The sequence below is a fragment of the Protopterus annectens genome, chromosome 13.part0, assembly GCF_019279795.1.
Source record: "Protopterus annectens isolate FY-2018-M chromosome 13.part0, PAN1.0, whole genome shotgun sequence".
Lineage (NCBI taxonomy): Eukaryota > Metazoa > Chordata > Ceratodontiformes > Protopteridae > Protopterus > Protopterus annectens.
The window spans coordinates 842,451,852-842,463,877 of NC_056747.1; the positions used below are offsets into that span (position 1 = coordinate 842,451,852).

At 39.2% G+C, this 12,026-nt stretch overlaps 1 protein-coding gene across 1 annotated transcript in view; it reads right to left on the bottom strand.

Moving 5' to 3' along the window:
* The window catches only part of DHRS11 (dehydrogenase/reductase 11), a 1,041,955-nt gene that overhangs the window by 21,064 nt on the left and 1,008,865 nt on the right, over positions 1-12,026 (bottom strand). The gene's annotated exons all lie outside the window — the stretch shown is intronic.

Consider the following 12,026-nt stretch of genomic DNA (forward strand, 5'->3'; position numbering starts at 1 on the left):
GGTGATTATCTGCATTTTCTGTTTCTTTGCTATATGTCAATTCTGTCCCTTACTTCTGATTGCTTTAGTATCACGCTATTACATGATGGAAGGTTATCTGTTTCTCTGTGGTGTGCAGAAAAGGATTTATTGCATGCAGATGGTTGAATTCTTGCGTAGAGACTGACAGCCTGATATGAAATAAATGCCAACTGCATTGTGATTCATCAGGGATTCTGTAGCTGTAGTTTGCAAATTTAAATATCACTCATTTTAGAGCAGACTTTCAGATAATATTTATAAGCATATACATATTTAAATAGTGTTAACCTTGGTGCCTTGTATAAAAAGGTGACTCATGCAACTAGGGCTCAGAGTGTACATTACTGTGAACACACACATTTTTGTGACTGACATATAACTTCTCACACCGTAGTTATACCACTTGTATCCAGCCTGTCACATTTATTATAAATAAAGCAGGGAAGGGGGCTGTGATTCCATCCATAGCCTATCTTTTAAGAATAGTTATAATTTAGTTGATAAGAAAGTAAAGAGTGTGGGTGAGGAAATAGTTGCTTCAGAGTTCCATTTTATTGTCTAGAAATGGTTTCTTTAATTATGAAATTACAGATGATTGTAATGATACTTAGAAACTTCACATTAAAAGTGCGCAATGGAAGACGCTGTAAAATTGGACTAGTTGTAACAACAGTTGGAAACCACTGCAGCAAAGCGTGAGGTTAGAATATGAGTGAGGAAATCTGGGCAGTAACAAAGGAGGACAAGTATGAAAGGGAGAGTTAACGGTGATGCTGCTCATGTTTACAGTGTAAGTTAGAGGTAAATCAGTTTACTGTTCACTTAAAGGTAAAGCAGTTTGTAGCTCAGTGTATGTTTGATGCTGACTTTATCGTATGGAATATATCTGGTAATATGGTGAAACATATTTACACGTACTCAACAGAGGGTTAAAGTTTACTTTGAGTACTGCTTTTGATTGATTGTTGTATCATTTGAAATGCATAGTTTTAGTATAGTACTCTCTGTCTCAGAATTCCTTCTGATGGGCAGAAGACACCTGCTGTACATGCTGATGCACAAAGACAGAAGAAAAGCCTTCAGTTTTGTTCCTCACCCACTCATTTGTATCAGCCTTAGAAACAGCATGTGGATAAGCACTTAGGGATCTGTCTTAGAAGTAGCCAGTATATCAATATTTTAACCATGCCAGGGAATAAAAGTACAACTAAGGCTAGTTTTAATTTTTATTTCCTTATTTTTTTAATGTAAATTGTTAGCCACTGTTTTAAAAATTTATAAATATAACTAGGAATAAAGTAGTTAATGGTAGTTACCCCTTTTTTATTTTTCAGCATGGCTTCTGCATCCTGCCAGAACAAAATGGGTATGAAATGAAAAATAATAGATGAAAGGAGAGTTTTTCAGGAAAAATGGACCGACGACTACTTCTTTGTTGAATCTAACAATAAAGCGCTTTGCTTAATATGCAGAGAAGTGGTATCCGTTTTCAAGGACTACAATTTGAAAAGGCATTATACTCAAATGCACCCCAAATTAAGTGAATTGCAAGGAGTGTGCCGTAGACAGAAAATATTACAGTTAAAAAAAATCTTACGTTCCAACAACAGCTGTTTCGAAAATCAGCTACTCAGCCGGATTCTTTACTGAAGGCAAGTTATGTCGTAGCAAATTTAATTGCTAAGAAATCCGAGCCATTTGCCGATGGTGAATTTATTAAAGAATGCCTTGAAAGTGTAGCAGACATACTCTGCCCTGAAAAAAATCAGATTTTTCTAAAATAAGTCTATCTCACCAGACGATCGCAAGGCGTGTGGAAGATATAGCCAAATCTATTGAAGATACCTTGGAATCTCGGTGTGCATCTTTCCAAGTTTTACTCCACAGCTTTGGATGACAGCACTGATGTTACAGATATGGCACAACTTGCCATATTTATTCGTGGTGTTGACAACAATTTCAGTATTACTGAAGAACTGGCCTGTCTGTTTCCACTGAAAGATACAACGAAATCTGCTGATTTGTATAAAGCAGTAAAACAAACACTGGCAAGATTTTCCTTGACCATCGAAAACCTGTCTGGCATAGTAACTGACAGTGCTCCAGCTATGGTTGGAAAGAAGGAAGGACTAACAACACTGATGGAAGAAGATGCAAAACAGATCAGTAATGTGTGTTTCATGAAGTACCACTGCATTATACATCAAGAAAATTTGTGTGCACAGACTTTAAAAATGGAAAATGTTATGAATGTTGTTATTAAAACAATAAATTTTATAAGATCCAGAGGATTAAATCACCGCCAGTTTCAGGAGTTTCTGACTACTTTGGAATCTACCTATGGAGACATCTTGTACTTTACTGCAGTGAGGTGGTTAAGTCGCGGAAAAATGCTGAAACGCTTCTATGATTTACAAGATGAAATAAAGTCCTTTATGGAGTCAAAAGGAAAGCCTGTACCCAAATTTGAAAATGCAAACTGGATGGCTGATTTAGCCTTCTTAGTAGACATCACTGCTCATTTAAACGACCTGAACCTGCACCTCCAAGGGGAAAATCGATTAATAAATGACGTTTCAAACAGTGACGGCATTTGAAGTGAAACTGAAATTATGGCACTGTCAGATTAAAAACAATAGCTTCATTCACTTTAAAACACTGTCTGAGCAAAACCACGTAAATACTGAAAAATATGCGGCATTACTTAATAGTTTATCACAGGAGTTTGGGAGTAGATTTCAAGATTTTAGAAAACGCCAACAACAATTGAGTATATTTGCTACTCCATTCTCAGTTGACATCAACATGTTGCCTGCAAACCTGCAACTGGAATGCATAGAATTGCAGTCAGATATGCAACTTAAAGAAACATTTCTGCAAGCGTCTTTATTGGACTTTTATAAGTTATACCTACCCAAAGAAAAATATCTGTCACTTCACGAACATGCACTGTTCATGACATCTCTGTTGGGGAGTACATACATTTGCGAGCAATTTTTTTCTCGTATGAAGTATACAAAAAATAAAATCAGAACGAAAATTTCAGATGAGCATCTTGAAAATACTTTTCACATCGCCACTACCTCTATCAAAACCGATATAGATGCACTGGTATCAAAAAGACAAGCTCAGTGTTCACATTAAAAAGGTTATGCTCATAATGTTTGTCTACTACACAAAAGAACAATCCTGACTTGTCAGCCTGAACCTCCTGATATGGACACTTAAGTATAACAAGAACTAGGACCAATAAGTTTGAATTCTGCAAAGGTCTGTACCTGTCGGCACCCTTGTGAACAGGTTTCACGAATAAACATTGCCACTACTAATAAAGTCAATTATTTGTTGAAATTTGAGAAATGTAACAAACACTGGAAGACCCCTTCCAAAATTTCAGCAAACATTTGGAAAAACCTCAAGTTGAAGATTTATAGTAATCTAAGGAAGAAATACAAAAAGGTGTTATCTGATGATGCTATGCCTCATTGAGTGGATCTGTGCAAGTCGTCAGCTGAAATGTGCACTCATGCAGATTGGAGAGGCAACTGCAAAAAAGCAGGTGTGAGATTACCTTGTGAAACTGGAGTGTGTTGTTGCATATTACCATGTTCTTTGTGGCTAAATAGTAAGTGGGTGAACCATAGTTAAACGTGTTCTACCATCTGTTAGTCAGTGAAACAAATGTAAAAATACAAATTGTTCATTTTTTTAAGAAGTAAAAGCCTCATCATTCCTGCAAGCTGTGCATCACCACTGATGAACCTACTTTCATCTTCATACCAGCCTGACCAGATAGTAGTGCAGAAGCAAGAAAACTTGCCAGAGCCATATTTCACGGACAGATTCCAAAGCTAGAAATGTGACTTTCCAAAGGGGTGCTCAGTTGGAGAATACCACTGATGAACCTTCTTTCATCTTCAGACCTGCCTGTCCAGACAGCAGTGCAAAAGCAAGAAATATTGCCAGTGCCTTATTTCAGGGACAGATTCCAAAGCTAGAGATGTGCTTTTCCAAAGGGGTGCTCAGTTTGACATAACCACTGATGAACCTTCTCTCATCTTCAGACCAGCCTGTCCTGACAGCACTGCAAATGCAAGAACTATTGCCAGTGCCATATTTCAGGGACAGATTCCAAAGCAAGAAATGTGCCTTTCCAAAGGGGTGCTCAGTTTGAGAATACCACTGATGAACCTTCTTTCATCTTCAGACCAGCCTGACCAGATAGCAGTGCAGAATCAAGAAATATTGCCAGTGCCTTATTTCAGGGACAGATTCCAAAGCTAGAAATGTGCCTTTCCAAAGGGGTGCTCAGTTTGAGAATACCACTGATGAACCTTCTTTCATCTTCGGACCAGCCTGTCCAGACAGCAGGGCAAAAGCAAGAAATATTGCCAGTGCCTTATTTCAGGGACAGATTCCAAAGCTAGAAATGTGCCTTTCCAAAGGGGTGCTCAGTTTGAGAACATCACTGATGAACCTTCTTTCATCTTCAGACCAGCCTGACCAGATAGCAGTGCAAAAGCAAGAAATATTGCCAGAGCCAGATGTAGCATGTCTTGAATAATTTCAGGGACAGATTCCAAAGCTAGAAATGTGCCTTTCCAATGGGGTGCTCAATTTGAGAATAGCACTGATGAACCTTCTTTCATCTTCAGACCAGCCTGACCAGATAGCAATGCAGAAGCAAGAAATATTGCCAGTGCCTTATTTCAGGGACAGATTCCAAAGCTAGAAATGTGCCTTTCCAATGGGGTGCTCAGTTTGAGAATACCACTGATGAACCTTCTTTCATCTTCAGACCAGCCTGACCAGACAGCAGTGCAAAAGCAAGAAATATTGCCAGTGCCATATTTCAGGGACAGATTCCAAAGCTAGAAATGTGTCTTTCCAAAGGGGTGCTCAGTTTGAGAATACCACTGATCAACCTTCTTTCATCTTCAGACCAGCCTGACCAGACAGCAGTGCAAAAGCAAGAAATATTGCCAGTGCCAGATGTAGCATGTCTTGAATAATTTCAGGGACAGATTCCAAAGCTAGAAATGTGCCTTTCCAAAAGGATGCTCAGTTTGAGAATACCACTGGTGAACCTTCTTTTATCTTCAGACCAGCCTGACCAGATAGCAGTGCAAAAGCAAGAAATATTGCCAGTGCCATATTTCAGGGACAGATTCCAAAGCGAGAAATGTGCCTTTCCAAAGGGGTGCTCAGTTTAAGAACATCACTGATGAACCTTCGTTCATCTTCAGACCAGCCTGACCAGATAGCAGTGCAGAAGCAAGAAATATTGCCAGTGCCATATTTCAGGGACAGATTCCAAAGCTAGAAACAAAAGAATACATGAGCGCTTTGGACAACATATGGACATTAAGGACATGATGGAAGACATGGACATCTTTAAGAAACCAGCAAAATCAGAGGTATGATCTCATACAAATTGAAAGGTTCGTACCTGCTAATTTTCTTTTTTTTTTTTTTACAAATAAACTAAGATGTTAAACTAAGATGTTAGAGTTAACTGTTATTTTAAGAATTAGAATGAGAATTTGAATTTTAGGGCAAATATTATGCATTTATTCATTGTTCAAATTCACCTTCAATACAGCCAGGGGATCAACTTTGGTAGACCGCGACAGCGATACAGTTAATTATATGGTATATTTTGTATGAGGCCCCAAGACGATTTCTGTTGACTCAATGTGGCCCCTGCAAGTGAAAAGGTTGGACACCCCTGGGGTAGATTATAAGTGATGTATAATGGTTGCGGCTGGGAGTGTGTCATGGTTTGTGATGTAAAATGCTTGCAACTAAGATTGTGTCGGTGTGGCTTGTTTACATTTATAAAATGTATGATTGCCTATGTCGTAAGTGATGCTTTAATAGAGATGTTTTTTGTTTATACAAGGGGCAGGAATTGAATAATTTATGTAATATTGCTTAGGTTATATGATATATAGCAGTATATGTGAAGTATAATATTTATAAACATAAACTTGTTAATACAGTTTGATTACTTTTATGTAAATTTTCCTGTTTCACAAGTGAAAATTCAATAAAGGTGTTTAAAAATACTCTGTGCAGAGATTGCTTATGGAAATGAACCTCAAACACTTTCCATTATTCAGAAACATGATTACAGGTCTGTACAGTCTGGTTCCCCTCTTCTATAAATTAGGAACAGAGCCACATATCAACTGACTGTGTGTTTCTGATTGTACCAATCCCCTCATTTACTGACGTGTTCTACAATATACAAAGCTAATTTACAGCATCTGCACTCATTGTACTTTTGTATGGTAGGAAAAGACATGCCAGTTGCACAGTTACCTAAGGTACAGTGAGACCTGTTAATACAACCACACATTGCTCCTGCCCACAGCGGTGATACTATGATGATTCAGCCAATGGTACTGCTCACTCTAATAAATCCTCCATTTAAACAAACAAAAAAAATGTTATTGTATTTTTTAAGTTGGCCGTGTTTTATTAGTTCTCAGTGAAATATGTCTGACAATAATCACATACAATTTGTGCAGACTGCATGCAGGGTACGCTTCAAACTACACTGGTGCCTGCCCAGTATATCCTAAGAAGCTAACTACCTGACATATTACTGAGTCATATATGCCAAGTCAGATGAACACCGAGGTTTACAGAGCTTGCTGGGTATTCAGTTTGCAACAATGTATACTTCTGCATACATTTTCACTACTGTGTAACAGTTATTGAGCTGTACAGACAAACTGACCCCATTCCCTTCTTCACTACCAGCACTACTAGCTAATCAGTGTTTTACTGTCTGCCGCTCCTTAGTCCAGTTAACCACCCTAGCAAAAAAAATCTCTCTCTCGGTCAACACTCATACATTCCCCACAGCTTCGATTAGTAGTTCCTGCAGATCCCTATTAACATTTTCCAGCCCCCTGCATTCCCAGAAATTATGGAATAAATGTTCATTATTTGCATCCTCCCATCTCCAACTATTATTGGCTATATATTGCTTAGCTCTGTAGAGGTATTGCAACAATAATAATAATAACAATAATAACAATAGTAGTAATAAAAATAATTGTGCAGGCATTTCCATCTGAACTTTCTAAATTTCCTGGAATTGGCATATCTGGGGGCTAGGCATATTTCCTTCCAATGTCCTTTAGTTATTTGCATATCTAGCTTTCTTTCGCATTCTCTTTTTTGATCTTTATGTTTGTCCCACCTAGTTATTAATTATGCAATGGTAACCTCTATTTATCACCTCCTTGATTCTTCCTAATTCTATTGCAAGTTCTGTTATGAACTGAATCAATTTAGGAACTTGGCTTTCATCCTAACTAGGTAGAGTAGCAGATCCCCCTTTGCCAACTCACAATATTCCCTGGTTTCCACCAGGCTATTGCTTTATCCACTTTTTCTATCTGTTCCTATAATCTACAGACCAATGGTCACCTACCCCATAAGGGGCTTACCTCATTCTGTCATCCTTACTGGAATAATAACCAGTTGGAAGTAGTTCCTTCTTCTGTTTGGCATACAACTTCTTACCCAGGTGTTTTTCTGCCAACCTGTAAGTGTAATACTCTACCTGACAGTATTTACTATTCTCCTTAAAATACAACCAGATAACTATTTTTCTTACAATAAGATTTTCTTATCTCTCAGCATAAGTCATACCTTTCCACTTGGAACTGTATTCAATAGTTACATCAAATGTAGCAACCTAAGTTGATTAGCTTCAAACCATCTTCTCAGATTTGGCAATGACAGCCCATCCTGATCTGATAGTAACATTATCTTATCCCACTAATGTTTTGTCCACCTATCATCCCAGATCAGTTCTTTGAGGTCCTTGTTTATTTTCTACCTTACTGAACTCTCAAAATCATAACAATACAACTGGTCTGTTAAGGGGACCAGAAACATTTTTATCACGTGAATCTTGCTATACAGGTTCAGTCTTAACATTTTATACATCCTTGTTTTTCCCACCATTTTATTTATGGTTTGTCCCCACATTTCTTTGGCAGCTTCTTCTGCAATAAGTATTGCTTTAGTTTTATCATTATCCTACAAGTAAGGGTACAGCCATACTAGATCACTAGTATGTACAAAATGTGATGCAATGGCTTTGGTTTTCTTGACATTACAGTTATGCCCTGAGAATGTCTGAAGCTGAGGAGTATAAATACCACCTATACTTGGTTGGACTGACATCTCATTATACCTTCTGCAAATAAAAGTTACATTATGTTGAGTTCCATTTCAGCTGTAGCCTCTCATTGTACAATTTCTTATCTTTTCTGCCAAGGGTTCTCTTTATAGTACAAGTAGCAATGGGGAGATCAGACAACTCTGTCTAGTGCCTTGATGCAAATTAAAGGTCCCTGACAACTTGCCAACAGTTTTTATTTGTTGCCACACAACCACCATAGATTCTCTTTATAAGATTGACCAGTGCATTAGTGAAAAATATTTTCAGCATAACCCCTATCATATAATTCCAGTCCACTCTGCCAAATGCTTTCTAAGCATCCGATCTGATTAGTAGGAGAAGTTCTTTCTTCCTTTCTGCCTCCCTTTGTATCATGAGCATACCATTAATATTGGCAAATGCCTGCTTCCCCTCCACAAAGCTGCAATAATCTTGATCTATCAGTTTCAGTAAGACTATAGCTAGTCTCTTTGCTAAAAGAGAAATAAATACATTATAATTATAGTTTAACACTGAAATAGGTCTACAGGACCTTGGGTCTGTGGTATCTTTTCCCCAGGGATCTGGCCAATTCAATATATCTGGCTGAATAATATCTTTGATACGTGTGAAGACTGGTAGAGAAGGGTGAACGCTGCCAGCCTAGCCAAACAGAATTTGATACATAATTCTGGCATTTGTAAATATAAATGTAAAATACAGGATTGTGTCTTAAATGTAAAGAAATGCTATTTCAACAATGTGGCAACATTGTCATCTGCTGTAAGGAAAACTAAGTCAATCATTTCTTTTTGGTCCTTTGAAATTAAAATTACTTTATGTCTATTCCTTTGAAGTTAGAATTTGAAGTTGAGTCTGGAGTAAACATCCTGCCTATTGTTTTAAGGCTAATGTAAATGACCAGAATTTACATGTGGAATGTCCTTTATTGGTCTAAGTATAAAAGAATGTAAATGCAGTTTTGGTGTGGCCTGGGAACCAGGAAAGTGTAAACAAATTATGCAATGTTTTATCAGAACTGCAGTTTCAATTTAAACAATGAGAACCAGAGATTATTAAGCATTTTGTCTAACTAACTCAGCACTGCCTTGCTCTATGTAAGTAAGTTTTCTTTTGAAGTATGTTTTCTTGTTGAAATAACTAAGACTATAAAGATTAGACTAAGTGTTTTTCTGTTATGTCAGAACTGTACTACTGATTTATTTTAAGTTTCTGTGTGATCTCTGAACTCTTGAATAGCACTGTGGTGTAGTAGTATTGTCTTGTGTTGTTAGTATTTATTATTAAATATTTTTAAATCCTTTTCAACTGTGGCTGGTTTATGTAGAGGTAAATTAATTTTTAGAGTACATTGCATGCTTATAAGTGATCCTGTAATAAGCCCTTCCAAAGCCTTAAGATTGCTTAAGTTACACTACTATTGGATAATAATATTGCACAGTAATAATTGGACACCCTTTTAAAGGCCTTTGGGTAGCCCCAGCTGTAATTACTACCATATAGTCTGGGTAAAGGGGCACAGCTGGAGAATCTCTGTCAGCCTTTCCCAGGAGTGTCTGTGAAGTGTTATAAATACTTATCTCAAAGTGTGTGTCAGCTACTTGGGCGAGGACACAAAGCACTGGTTGGACAGAGAGGGTACTGGAGGTTAGCTTGCCAGCTAGGATGAGATCTGGACTCTATAGCTGTGCCAATGGGGAGTCGTACTGGGGACCTGGGGAGCAAGGGAGCAACCAGCCTCAGACTGACTGTGATCTCTGTGTGCACTTAAGGGAAATTGTACTTTACTGTGTGTATTTGTTATCCTTTCCTCTTATATGAGACACCCTCTCTGGTGTTAGTGCTGAGGATTGAGGCTCCTTGATTGCTGGGCCAGGGCGCAGGCATCACATGTGGTTTGCAGTGGTGGAATCCACTTCACATTTGTGGTGGTGGTGGATATCCGTATCACATATTAATTAGTTGGCAAATATTAATTGGCTTGTAGTGGTGTGGGTAGAGTGAATCCTGTAGCTTATGTACAGTGCTCTCTGAAGGTGCTTTGTACTCTAAATCAGTCATGCAGTGAATATTCAGAGTTCAGATCACAATTGTTTTATTTCTTTTGTTAGCTTAGTTAGTCAGGGTGAGCAGGCAGCATGTCAGCAGAGGAGTATGGAAAGCTGACAAGGAGCCAGCTGGTGGAGATGTGCCAGGCTAGTGGACTGGTGCATGGAAACCTGACTAAGGCAGATCTGATTGCAGCCTTGGTTACAGCTGCATCAGAAAACAGCATCCAGGAGGATGATCAGACTGGCAGTGGAGATACAATATCCTCAGAGAATGGACAGCTCAACCTTTCTGCAGTGGACTTAAAAATCCAGCTGGAGCTAAAGAGACCTGAGTTGGTGGCCAGGCATTTGGAGATGGAATCTGAAGAAAAGGAGCATTAGAGGAGGCATGAGAGGGAAATGCTGACTCTTTGCCAGAGTCATGGAAGTAATGGGGAATGGAGTAACTGGATCCCAGAAGCACAACAGGTCAGTAAATTTCTTCTGCAATTTAAAGAGGGAGATAATTTTGATAGTTTCATTCATATGTTTGAGAGGGCATGCAAACAGTATAGTGTTGAGCAAAGGCTCGGGTTACAGTTCCTGACCCCCTTACTCCGTGGGAAAGCTGTAACTTTTTTATCAAAAATACCTGACTCTGTCTGTTTTGATTATACTGCTGTAAAAAATGTTAGAATGTTTTAAGCTAACACCTGAAATGTATAGGAAAAAGTTTCATGAGCATAGATGCAAGGCAGATGAAAATGTATGTGAATATGTTGCTGAACTGAGCACTTATTTTCATAGCTGGGTGAGTGGATGTCAGGTCTCCACTTTTGAAGGGCTGGCAGACCTTTTGGTGAGGGAATAAGCCCTTAGCACTTTGCCTGAGGACATGAGGATCTGGTTAGCTGATAGACAATGTGCTACTTCAGATGAGTTGGGGAAGAAGGTAGCCCTATACCTGGCCAGCAGGGCAGCCCTGCACAGGAAAGGGACCCCTAGTACTGCTCATGGGTCTAAAGGAACCCATGGTGAGCAGCACAGACTGCCACAACAGAATCTGCCAGTAGCAAGGGAAGCCATTACTCCAGATACATGTCCAGGAGCTAGGGTTAAATGTTTTGAATGCAACCAGTGGAGCCATGTGGCATACAGGTGTCCATGGAGGCAAGGTGGAGAACCAAAGGTGAGGGAGCCAGTAAGTGGGAAAGACAAAATGCCAATAGTAGGTTGTCTTGGGACAACAAGGGTACCAAACTACCACCAGAGGCTATATCCTATTGTAGTGAATGGCAAAGAGGCCATTGCCAAGAGAGACATAGCCTTTGATATAACCATTGTACAGAGGAGCACTACTTGCCTGGACAGTCCACTCCAGTCAGGGCTTTAGGAGGGATCCCATTCCAAATATCTTTGGCTAGGGTTCACCTTGACTGGGAGGGTGGAAAACGAAGCCAGCAAGTAGGTGTGTTTGAGGATATACCTGCAGATGTCCTGATAGGGAATGATTTTGATAGTGCAGTACCCTGTGCTTGTGCAGTTACACACAGTCAGGCTTGGAGACAAGCAGGTAAGTCTGGTAGCCTGGGGGAGACTCAGACAGAGTGCATTTTTGCAGCCAGGACTGGTGAGGTGGTTACTTCAGGGAGGGAGCTACTCTGTAGCAGTGAGACTGAAGGTGAGCCACAGCTGCTTGTGGGTACTGATGGTCCCTTGGTCAGAGTGACTGCAAAGGTAGAGGTGTGCAGTAGTACCCAGGCTGACAG